Source organism: Daphnia pulicaria, unplaced genomic scaffold (genome assembly GCF_021234035.1).
Source record: "Daphnia pulicaria isolate SC F1-1A unplaced genomic scaffold, SC_F0-13Bv2 h1tg000231l, whole genome shotgun sequence".
In the NCBI taxonomy this organism is placed as follows: Eukaryota; Metazoa; Arthropoda; class Branchiopoda; order Diplostraca; family Daphniidae; genus Daphnia; species Daphnia pulicaria.
The window spans coordinates 2,501-12,500 of NW_025804904.1; the positions used below are offsets into that span (position 1 = coordinate 2,501).

Here is a 10,000-nt window from a genome sequence, read left to right on the forward strand (position 1 = left end):
CCCCCCTACTCGTCGGGGCCTCAGCGCCGTCGCTCTCTTCGAGCTGACACGGACGTTATTCGCTCTGCCGACCGACGGCCCGGTATAGGCACGACGCTATAGCGCCTCCCATTTTAAGGGCTAGTTGCTTCGGCAGGTGAGTTGTTACACACTCCTGAGCGGATTCCGACCTCCATGGCCACCGTCCTGCTGTCTTTAGCAACCAACTCCTTTTCGTGGGATCCGAAATGTGCGTCGTTTAGGCGCCTTAACCGGGCGTTTGGTTCATCCCACAGCGCCAGTTCTGCTTACCAAAAATGGCCCACTGGGCGCTCAGATTCAAATCAATTGCCGCGGCCTCAATCAAGGAAAAAGGCCGGGCTTCTCACCCATTGAAAGTTTGAGAATAGGTTGAGGTCGTTTCGACCCCAAGGCCTCTAATCATTCGCTTTACCGGATGAAACTCCGTTTGTTCTCTTTGCGAGCACCAGCTATCCTGAGGGAAACTTCGGGGGGAACCAGCTACTAGATGGTTCGATTAGTCTTTCGCCCCTATACCCAACTCCGACGATCGATTTGCACGTCAGAATCGCTGCGGACCTCCACCAGGGTTTCCCCTGGCTTCGTCCTGGCCAGGCATAGGTCACCATCTTTCGGGTCCCAACGTGTGCGCTCTGGGTTCGTCCGGCCGACTCGACCAAACCCTTTTAAGGGGGAAAGATCTCGCGAGCATTCGGACGCCCTGGGGTTGCGCCCGCTCTGTTCGAGACGGGATCACCCCTCGCGGATGCACCCTCATCGGGGCCGCTTCACTTTCATTGCGCCTCGCGAGTTTAGTTTGATAATTTCTCGACGACTTGCGCACATGTTAGACTCCTTGGTCCGTGTTTCAAGACGGGTCGGGTGGGACCCGACTTCTACTCTCCGCTCTGGGCCTCCACAGGTTGAGCACCGCAACTTTTTCTCTTTTACAAAAAAAAGCTACGACACCTCCCGGGAGGAGACAGGTCACGACCGGGCAGTACTGTTGGGAAACGCCGCGCTCGTCATCGCGGCACCCGCGAAGGTAACCACGAAACTCGCTAACGGACGCCCCGTGTAACAGACACCCAGTCGGTCGCGGAGTCCTACTAGGCCCCCCACTTGCGGACCTTGGCGTGGCTATTGCGATCGCAGAACGACTTATGCAAGAGAGCCGCCAATTCAGGCAGTCTCCATGCAGCGTTAAGGGCATACAACCAAGTGCCGGGAGCGGGGACTTGTTCGACCTTCGAGGGCCCACCCGTTTAACCCCCTGAACGGTTTCACGCACTCTTGAACTCTCTCTTCAAAGTTCTTTTCAACTTTCCCTCGCGGTACTTGTTCGCTATCGGTCTCGTGGCGATATTTAGCCTTAGAAGGAGTTTACCTCCCGCTTAGGGCTGCACGCTCAAGCAACCCGACTCTTGGGAAGGGATCCGATGCACGGTCTCGGCTCGTCTTATCTACGGGCCTGACACCCTCTGTGGGTTGCTCGCCCCGTTCATGGAGACTTGGACGATAGATACCGGACAGACGCGCACGATCCTCCCGAACACCACATTCCTCGGCACCCGCTCAACCGGGCGCGAGGTTCGGTGCTGGGCTCATCCCTGTTCGCTCGCCGCTACTAAGGGAATCCTTGTTAGTTTCTTTTCCTCCGCTTACTGATATGCTTAAGTTCAGCGGGTAGTCTCATCTAAACTGAGGTCAGAATGAATTGTTTGTTTTCAAAAGGAGACAACACTTTATCTAGCTCGGCAGACTTTGGCGTTTTAAAGCCGGGAAAGATTGAATAATTGCCGGTTCAAATTTTTTTTTTTCGAAATAAAGCGAGTCTCTCGTTATTCGCAAAAATTAATTTACGAAAAGTGACAGGGCGTCCTGCGGCTTTTTGTATTGAAACAACGCGTCGTGCGCGAACCAAGCTTGCATAACGAGCGGTTAGAGTGAGTGATAATTCGCGGTGGTCGACACTTCGACACGCCCGGCGCACACACACAACTAAACTCGCGTTGAAGCGGTATATCGCGCACACGCAGCCGACACCTTGTTCGAGAAGATGTGTTTATTTCTAAAATTTTTTTTTGAGTTGGCTCAAAAATTTCCCATCTGTTTTGCCATCGAAAAAGGTTTCTTTTGAATAGAGAGGAAAAAAACAAAACAGGGCGAACCTTCTTTTATTTTTCCCCCTTTTTTGTATTTGAGGCATCGCGGACACTTAAGTCGCGCGGCACCCAGACGTTAGAGATTCGGGAGCTTTTATGCGGTCAGGCCGGGTGAAAAATAAATCTCGCCGCGACCCAACATGCAAAACCAAGACTGAAAAAATCTCTGTTCGTTCATCATTCGACCGACCCTCAGTCAGATGTGGCCCGAGCGAGAAGCTGGGCCGCCATTTACGTTCAAGATTTCGATGCTCCATGTGTTCTGCAGTTCGCATGGATTAGCGCACTTTGCTGCGCTCTTCATCGATCCACGAGCCTAGTGATCCACCGTTCAGGGTCGTATATAAAACGACATATTCGTTTTCTTCTCTCTTTTTCTCCAACCCGCCCAAGCAAATGAATGCGAGGGCGGAGAAAGAAAGCCAGAAAGAAAATGTTCCGATAAACACTCGTACTAGAATTTGGGTTTAGTGTGTTATTGTGATTTTGAATTCTTCCTACTTCATCGAGAGGGCGAAGGGCAAGCTTAAAAAACATTCGGTTTTCAACGGCATAGTGTCGGGCTTTGGAGTGTTAGTCTATACGACGCACACGCACGCAACCACGAGTATCTACGCCCGAAAAGAACGTCCAGAGTAAAGTCTCACACTTTCGTCCCCCACCGAGAATCAAAAAATCCCGAAGACGAAGAGAGAAACAAAAAAAAAACAATTTCGATTGGGCGTATCCGCTTTAAACCACCGCGCATCAGAGCGCCTGATACCCGTTCAAAATCTTGATGTTTTTTTTTTTTTTTTCCGACTCTCCATCCACCGAGTTTTTATTTTTCAAAGTGTTTGATTTAGGGACTAAGACTTTATAAAATCTCCTTTATTGTTCCTTCGGTACTCGCGGCCCAGGCGGGCTATCGTATTCTTCACTCTACTAACGTCAACACTGTGAGCGCCGCTAAAGGTCGAATGAATCTATAGAGACATTCACCATCGAAGCAGGAAGAATTTGCTCACGGCCATAGACCAAATCGAAAGACTTTGTGTTTTTTTTTGAGCCGAGAGGAAAGAAAAATCAATTTGAAAAGGCGAATCCGCTTTAAACCACCGCGCATCAGAGCGCCTGATACCCGTTCAAAATAAATGATTTTCTTCCGTCAACCCACACATAGTTCATACGATGTCTTACGCCGAAAGACTTTTGATGGGGTTTTTTTTGTTTTGCAACTTTTAGTTGTTTCGTGCTCAACCAAAGCCATATGCGCAAAACATTTGTCTTGTTCGTTTATGATCCTTCCGCAGGTTCACCTACGGAAACCTTGTTACGACTTTTACTTCCTCTAAAGGATCAAGTTCGACCATCTTTCAGTCTCGCCGTTGGTAGGCACCGCACGGGCAGAGATTGCTCCCCACTCGACGGCACCCCGACAAGCCCGTCCGAAGGCCTCACTAAATCATTCAATCGGTAGTAGCGACGGGCGGTGTGTACAAAGGGCAGGGACGTAATCGACGCGGGCTAGTGACCCGCGCCTACTAGGGATTCCTGGTTCATGGGGATCATTGCAGTCCCCAATCCCAACCACGAAGGAGGTTCAGCGGTTACCCGGTCCTTTCGGACAGGGAGAGTGAAACACGCTGATTCCTTCAGTGTAGCGCGCGTGCGGCCCAGGACATCTAAGGGCATCACAGACCTGTTATTGCTCACTGTCACGCGGCTGGACGCCGCTTGTCCCTCTAAGAAGACTGCGTGACGGACGCGAGAGCAGAAGGTATCGCCGGGGATGACGACGACCGAATAACAATAGAGCCAGCCCCCGCGAGACATTCCCGACAAAGCCCCGCCATACCTCATCCGCCAGGCAACCAACCCGTGAAGGCCGTACACCCGACGAACAAAGCACAACGAAACCAAGCCGAGAGATTGCCTCACTAAAGGAACCAGTCCCACCGAGACCCGAATCGCCGCCACCTGATCCCGACGCCTCCGTACTCCCTTCGGTTTCAATTGATAAAACCCGTCACCTATTTAGCAGGCTAGAGTCTCGTTCGTTATCGGAATTAACCAGACAAATCGCTCCACCAACTAAGAACGGCCATGCACCACCACCCACCGAATCAAGAAAGAGCTCTCAATCTGTCAATCCTTCCAGTGTCCGGGCCTGGTGAGGTTTCCCGTGTTGAGTCAAATTAAGCCGCAGGCTCCACTCCTGGTGGTGCCCTTCCGTCAATTCCTTTAAGTTTCAGCTTTGCAACCATACTTCCCCCGGAACCCAAAGACTTTGGTTTCCCGGAAGCTGCCCGTCGAGTCATTGGAGTAACTCCGACGGATTGCTGGTTGGCATCGTTTATGGTTAGAACTAGGGCGGTATCTGATCGCCTTCGAACCTCTAACTTTCGTTCTTGATCAAGGAAAACATTCTTGGCAAATGCCTTCGCTGTTGTTCGTCTTGCGGCGGTCCAAGAATTTCACCTCTGTCGCCGCAGTACGAATGCCCCCGTCCGTCTCTATTGACCATTACCTCGGGTCCAAAAGTAAAAGACCAGCAAAATCGGACCGAGGTCCTATTCCATCATTCCATGCTGCGATATTCAGGCGTTGGGATACACCTGCTTTGAGCACTCTAATTTGTTCAAAGTAAACGTTGCCGGCCGCCCGAGACACCCGGTGAAGGGCACCCCGAACGATTGACTGGGTGGAGCGAATCGAGTCAACTACGACCAAAATTTAAAAAAGAACCCGAAAGAACTTTCCAACTCTGGCCGCAGATACAACAACGACGCACCGACCACCACTCCGGCGATGTTGTCCGACCGTGAAGAGAGTCGGGCTTTGACACCCGGGCTCCCAGAGCGTGAAACGCAACACCCTTGATTCAGAGCGGCGCCGCCCGGCCGAAGACAGACATCCGACTACGAGCTTTTTAACCGCAACAACTTTAATATACGCTATTGGAGCTGGAGTTACCGCGGCTGCTGGCACCAGACTTGCCCTCCAATGGTTCCTCGTTAAAGGATTTAAAGTGTACTCATTCCAATCACGGGGCCTCGGAAGAGTCCCGTATCGTTATTTTTCGTCACTACCTCCCCGTGCCGGGAGTGGGTAATTTGCGCGCCTGCTGCCTTCCTTGGATGTGGTAGCCGTTTCTCAGGCTCCCTCTCCGGAATCGAACCCCGATTCCCCGTTACCCGTTGCAACCATGGTAGGCGCGTAACCTACCATCGACAGTTGATAAGGCAGACATTTGAAAGATACGTCGCCGGCGCGAAGGCCGTGCGATCGGCGTGAAGTTATCCAGAGTCACCAAAATTGGTACGGTGCGCGAGCCCGAAAGCCCGGCCCCGACTGGTTTTGATCTAATAAAAGCACCTCTTCTGCGAGCCCGAAAGCCCGCAGTCGAGGCTCGAGTGCATGTATTAGCTCTAGAATTACCACAGTTATCCAAGTAGGATGGAGTGGATCTAAGGAACCATAACTGATTTATTGAGCCATTCGCGGTTTCGCCGTCTAGCGGCTTGGTACTTAGACATGCATGGCTTAATCTTTGAGACAAGCATATGCTACTGGCAGGATCAACCAGGTATTTCGTGTATGTTTGTTTGATATGCATCCGGCGAGTTGCGGGTTTTTATTTCGCCCACGCATCACCAAACACACACCAAATCAACACGTTTTTCGTTTTTTTTCTTTTTCTTCGGAAACTAAAATTTTTGATCGCAACGCCTGGCGTGTCACAGCGAGTCCCAGTGAAGAGAAACACCGATCCGATCCGTTTGTTGGATTTTTTTCATTTCAATTTCCAAAGTCAAAGACCATTCAACGGTCTATGAGCCCAAAGTGAATCGGATTCATTCGACCGGTCTTGATATATTCATCAACTTTTTTTCCCGTATTACGGTTTTCGACGGTCATATGTGGCGTGCTGTATGCTCATAAGTCAAGCCTGCTTTACTAAGCTGACAAGCATACATCTTTTAAATTTTTGTGGGCTCAGAGTTTTATTTTTATTTTTCCACCGCCGAGGCACACTCTCGCATCACCCCGCACGACACACACACACACACACACCTCACCGCTCAACGGTCACACGAGGCAGAATTTTCCGCAAAGACTTTCGAAGAGAAAGAGAAAACTCGGAACAACCGCGGTCAGAGGCCAGCATAGAGGCATCGTATAGAAAGTCATGGGCGGAAAAAAACAAATCATTTCAAGTCGAGACAAGCAACCAGACTACCCCTATAAAAGTGCGCAATTCTTTAAGAGTTCACCGAAGAATGACCGAGATCAAGTATGCACGAAACGAACATATTCCAAGGGCAGCTGAATAAGCGATTCTGCGCCGAAGCGCGAGAAAAGCAAGCGGTACACCGATGGGGATCGTTTTTTTATCGTGTTAGATTCGTTGTTGTCAAGCAAGGATTCTCAAAATGTTTTTTGCATTGCACCCAAGTTTCGTACTGATTACTTGTCGCAGACCGGTGACTGTCAAAAAAAATTTTTTTACGTTTTTTCTTGAGAGGTCACTGCCTACACACAACTCCGGGCGGGCCGTACACTCACAGCCGTTTGAATTCTCCCTTCGTGTGTCATGGCCATAACTGAGCGTACATCTTACCGGGCGCCGAGTTGATCTGGCTTGTTCGATGAACGTTCGGGATACGTACAATCGATATAGCTCCAACCGTAACTCGTTTGTAATTACGCCGGCCATACTCAGCGGGCGCTCAGCTCAGCTCTCGATATCTTCCGTCGAAGGGAAGTTCGTAGTAAAAGAGAGTCAGAGTCGACGCCACATTTTGCGGTCCTCGCATCTCATCCGATTTTTGAATTTTATAGATTTGCCATCACTTCCACCCAATTCTCTCGTATATTTCAATCTCTTGACTTTGTCCGACCGGGCCGTCTTCGCCCCCCTTCAACTCCGTCCATCTCCACTTCTGTGTTCCACACAACGAGCTTCCGTCAAACGGCAAAATGTGAAATATGCGCACGCCGCACGAAATAATTTGAAAGCGTTCTGTTTGGTGGCTTTTTTATTTTTTATCTCTCGGCTCACACACACACACACACATTTCCGCCTGAACGGTAATTTTTTTTGATACGGTGTCAAAAAGTGAAAAGACGCGCACCATTTTCTTTTCTCTTCCGTATCGTCGCTGACGGTAAACGCTGATGGTTATGATGCCGTAAGTTTGGAAGAAAGAATCTTTCCCGTCTTGTCTTGTTACGGTAAAATAACAAAGAACAAGCGTCCGATTTCTCTCACAGACGGCCACAGACAAACCACACGTGCCGAAGAAACGAAACGTCCGAAACCAAAAAAATGTTTGACGCGCGCACCTCTTCTGAACTTTTCGACCAAGAGTCGTTGGATCGAGTGACGAGCTTCTCAGCTGTCGCACCAATCGGTGAAGCGGGCGTTTGAATTCCCGTCCACATCGCGGTTCGGATATATTTTTACATATACCGACCATCGGAAATTTCGAAAACGGTTTTACCGAAGGAATGATATTTCACACACCGACAGCTCATCGAGTTCGTCTCCGTTCAACGGTTTTTTTTTTTAAGACTTTTTGATCGCATGGGGCTAAACTGGTTAGAGCAAAGCCGCGATCCAAGCAGTGAAAAAAAAACAAAGACAGTGCAAGCGCGATCGAACGGAATCGAAACTAAAATCATGTGAAGTGGCGGGCGGAAAGGAGCTCAGCTACGGTGGAAATGAAACTACAACTAACGCCGAACCGGACAACTTCCCATTCTGCGTCTTCGTTTCATTTCCCAAAGCTCCCCGTCGATACCAAAGTTTTTGCGTCGAAGCTACTAAAGAAATTTCGCGCTTTCCTTTTCGCCTCTTTCGCCTTCCCTTCGATATCTATCCAACCACCGGCTTCGACTTTATTTCTTTCACCCGTCTATTCGCCCGATAGTCGACGGTCGGCCATTCTTTGGTATCGGCCAGGCGGACTAACAAGAAGTAAGACTCGTTTGAAAAATTTGGACCGGGCTTTACAATCGCTGCTTGTCGTAATGTCGCAAATTTGAAAAAAATTTTCAATTCGAGAAACCAAACTATTCGACACTTCGAAAATTTTTGGGACTCTGAAAATTTTTCCGAGTTTAGGAATCGAGACCTCTTCTATACTAAGGAAAACCACTAATGTTCCGCCGCATAATGTCTCCGTTTTCCGGCTCATTTTTAGCGATTGGACGGGGACATTGCCCCATCCAACCGCCAGCCGACTTTCAGGAACCGTCGTTTTCAAAGTTGGGACTTAGAAAATTTTCGACGAGTGGGAATTTTTTACGGTCGCAAGTCATCACGACACGCCCGACCAACCCATTTGAGAGCCGCCACGCCTCGACGGTGTGACGGCTTTTTTTCGAATCGACGGGTCTCGCTCACTCCTCTCTCGCGCCGACCAGAGGCCGGGCGAGAGAGTCGTTGCCAAACACCGTCGTCGGAAATGGGAGAATTTGAGTGGGAATTTTTTACGGTCGCGAGTCATCACGACACGCCCGACCAACCCACTTGAGAGCCGCCACGCCTCGACGGTGTGACGGCTTCTCTTTTCGAATCGACGGGTCTCGCTCACTCCTCTCTCGCGCCGACCAGTGGCCGGGCGAGAGAGTCGTTGCCAAACACCGTCGTCGGAAATCGAGAAATTTTCATTTCCATTTCCATTTTTTTTCATCGGCCTTTATACGTCCAAGTCCCGCCAACCACGTCACTACCACGTCGTCGGGACTTAGAAAAATTTTTCAATTTTTCGGACTTAGAAAATTTTTCAACTTTCTTTTTTTCGACAACCTCTTCCCTATATAGGAAAGTAGTGGATGTTCCGGGCAGTAACTGTACGAAAAAGTCGATTTCCGAATTTTTGCCGGACATTCACCTGAGCTCAGGCCGGGCCGCCCGCTCAACTGCCGCCCGGTCACCACCAAAAACCGGTCTTGGAAATTTTAGGACTTAGAAAATTTTTCAACTTTTTCTTTCTCGACAACCTCTTCCCTATATAGGAAAGTAGTGGATGTTCCGGGCAGTAACTGTACGAAAAAGTTGATTTCCGAAATTTTGCCGGGCTTTCACCAGAGCTCAGGCGGGGCTTACCATCACACCCGCCGACCGGTCACCACCAAAAACCGGTCTTGGAAATTTTAGGACTTAGAAATTTTTTCCAACTTTTTTTCTTTCGCTCTTTCTCTCTTTTTCAGCCGTCTTTGCTCGTCCCAGTGCCGCCTATAGCTTCACTATCCATCGTCGGGACTTAGAAAAATTTTTCAATTTTTCGGACTTAGAAAATTTTTTCAATTTTCATTTTCGACAACCTCTTCCCTATATAGGAAAGTAGTGGATGTTCCGGGCAGTAACTGTACGAAAAAGTTGATTTCCGAAATTTTGCCGGACATTCACCTGAGCTCAGGCCGGGCCGCCCGCTCAACTGCCGACCGGTCTCCACCAAAAACCGGTCTTGGAAATTTTAGGACTTAGAAATTTTTTCCAACTTTTTTTCTTTCGCTCTTTCTCTCTTTTTCAGCCGTCTTTGCTCGTCCCAGTGCCGCCTATAGCTTCACTATCCATCGTCGGGACTTAGAAAAATTTTTCAATTTTTCGGACTTAGAAAATTTTTTCAATTTTCATTTTCGACAACCTCTTCCCTATATAGGAAAGTGGTGGATGTTCCGGGCAGTAACTGTACGAAAAAGCTCATTTCCGAGAGGGTCGCCGGACTTTCACCAGAGCCCGGGCCGGGCCGCCCGCTCAACTGCCGACCGGTCTCCACCAAAAACCGGTCTTGGAATTTTTCGGACTTAGAAATTTTTTCCAACTTTTTTCTTTCGCTCTTTCT

The 10,000-nt window shown here is 49.3% G+C and overlaps 2 non-coding genes and 1 pseudogene across 2 annotated transcripts; all 3 read right to left on the bottom strand.

The window, feature by feature from the left end:
* LOC124319975 overlaps positions 1-1,710 on the bottom strand; it is a pseudogene marked incomplete at its 3' end in the record, with an annotated part of 4,210 nt that extends 2,500 nt beyond the window's left edge.
* Positions 1,711-2,351: 641 nt separating this feature from the next.
* LOC124319971 lies at positions 2,352-2,504 on the bottom strand. The gene has a single exon (XR_006913664.1). It is a non-coding gene; the product is annotated as a 5.8S ribosomal RNA (ribosomal RNA).
* A 936-nt stretch (positions 2,505-3,440) lies between these two features.
* LOC124319973 lies at positions 3,441-5,736 on the bottom strand. The gene has a single exon (XR_006913666.1). It is a non-coding gene; the product is annotated as a small subunit ribosomal RNA (ribosomal RNA).
* Between the last annotated feature and the right edge of the window lie 4,264 nt (positions 5,737-10,000).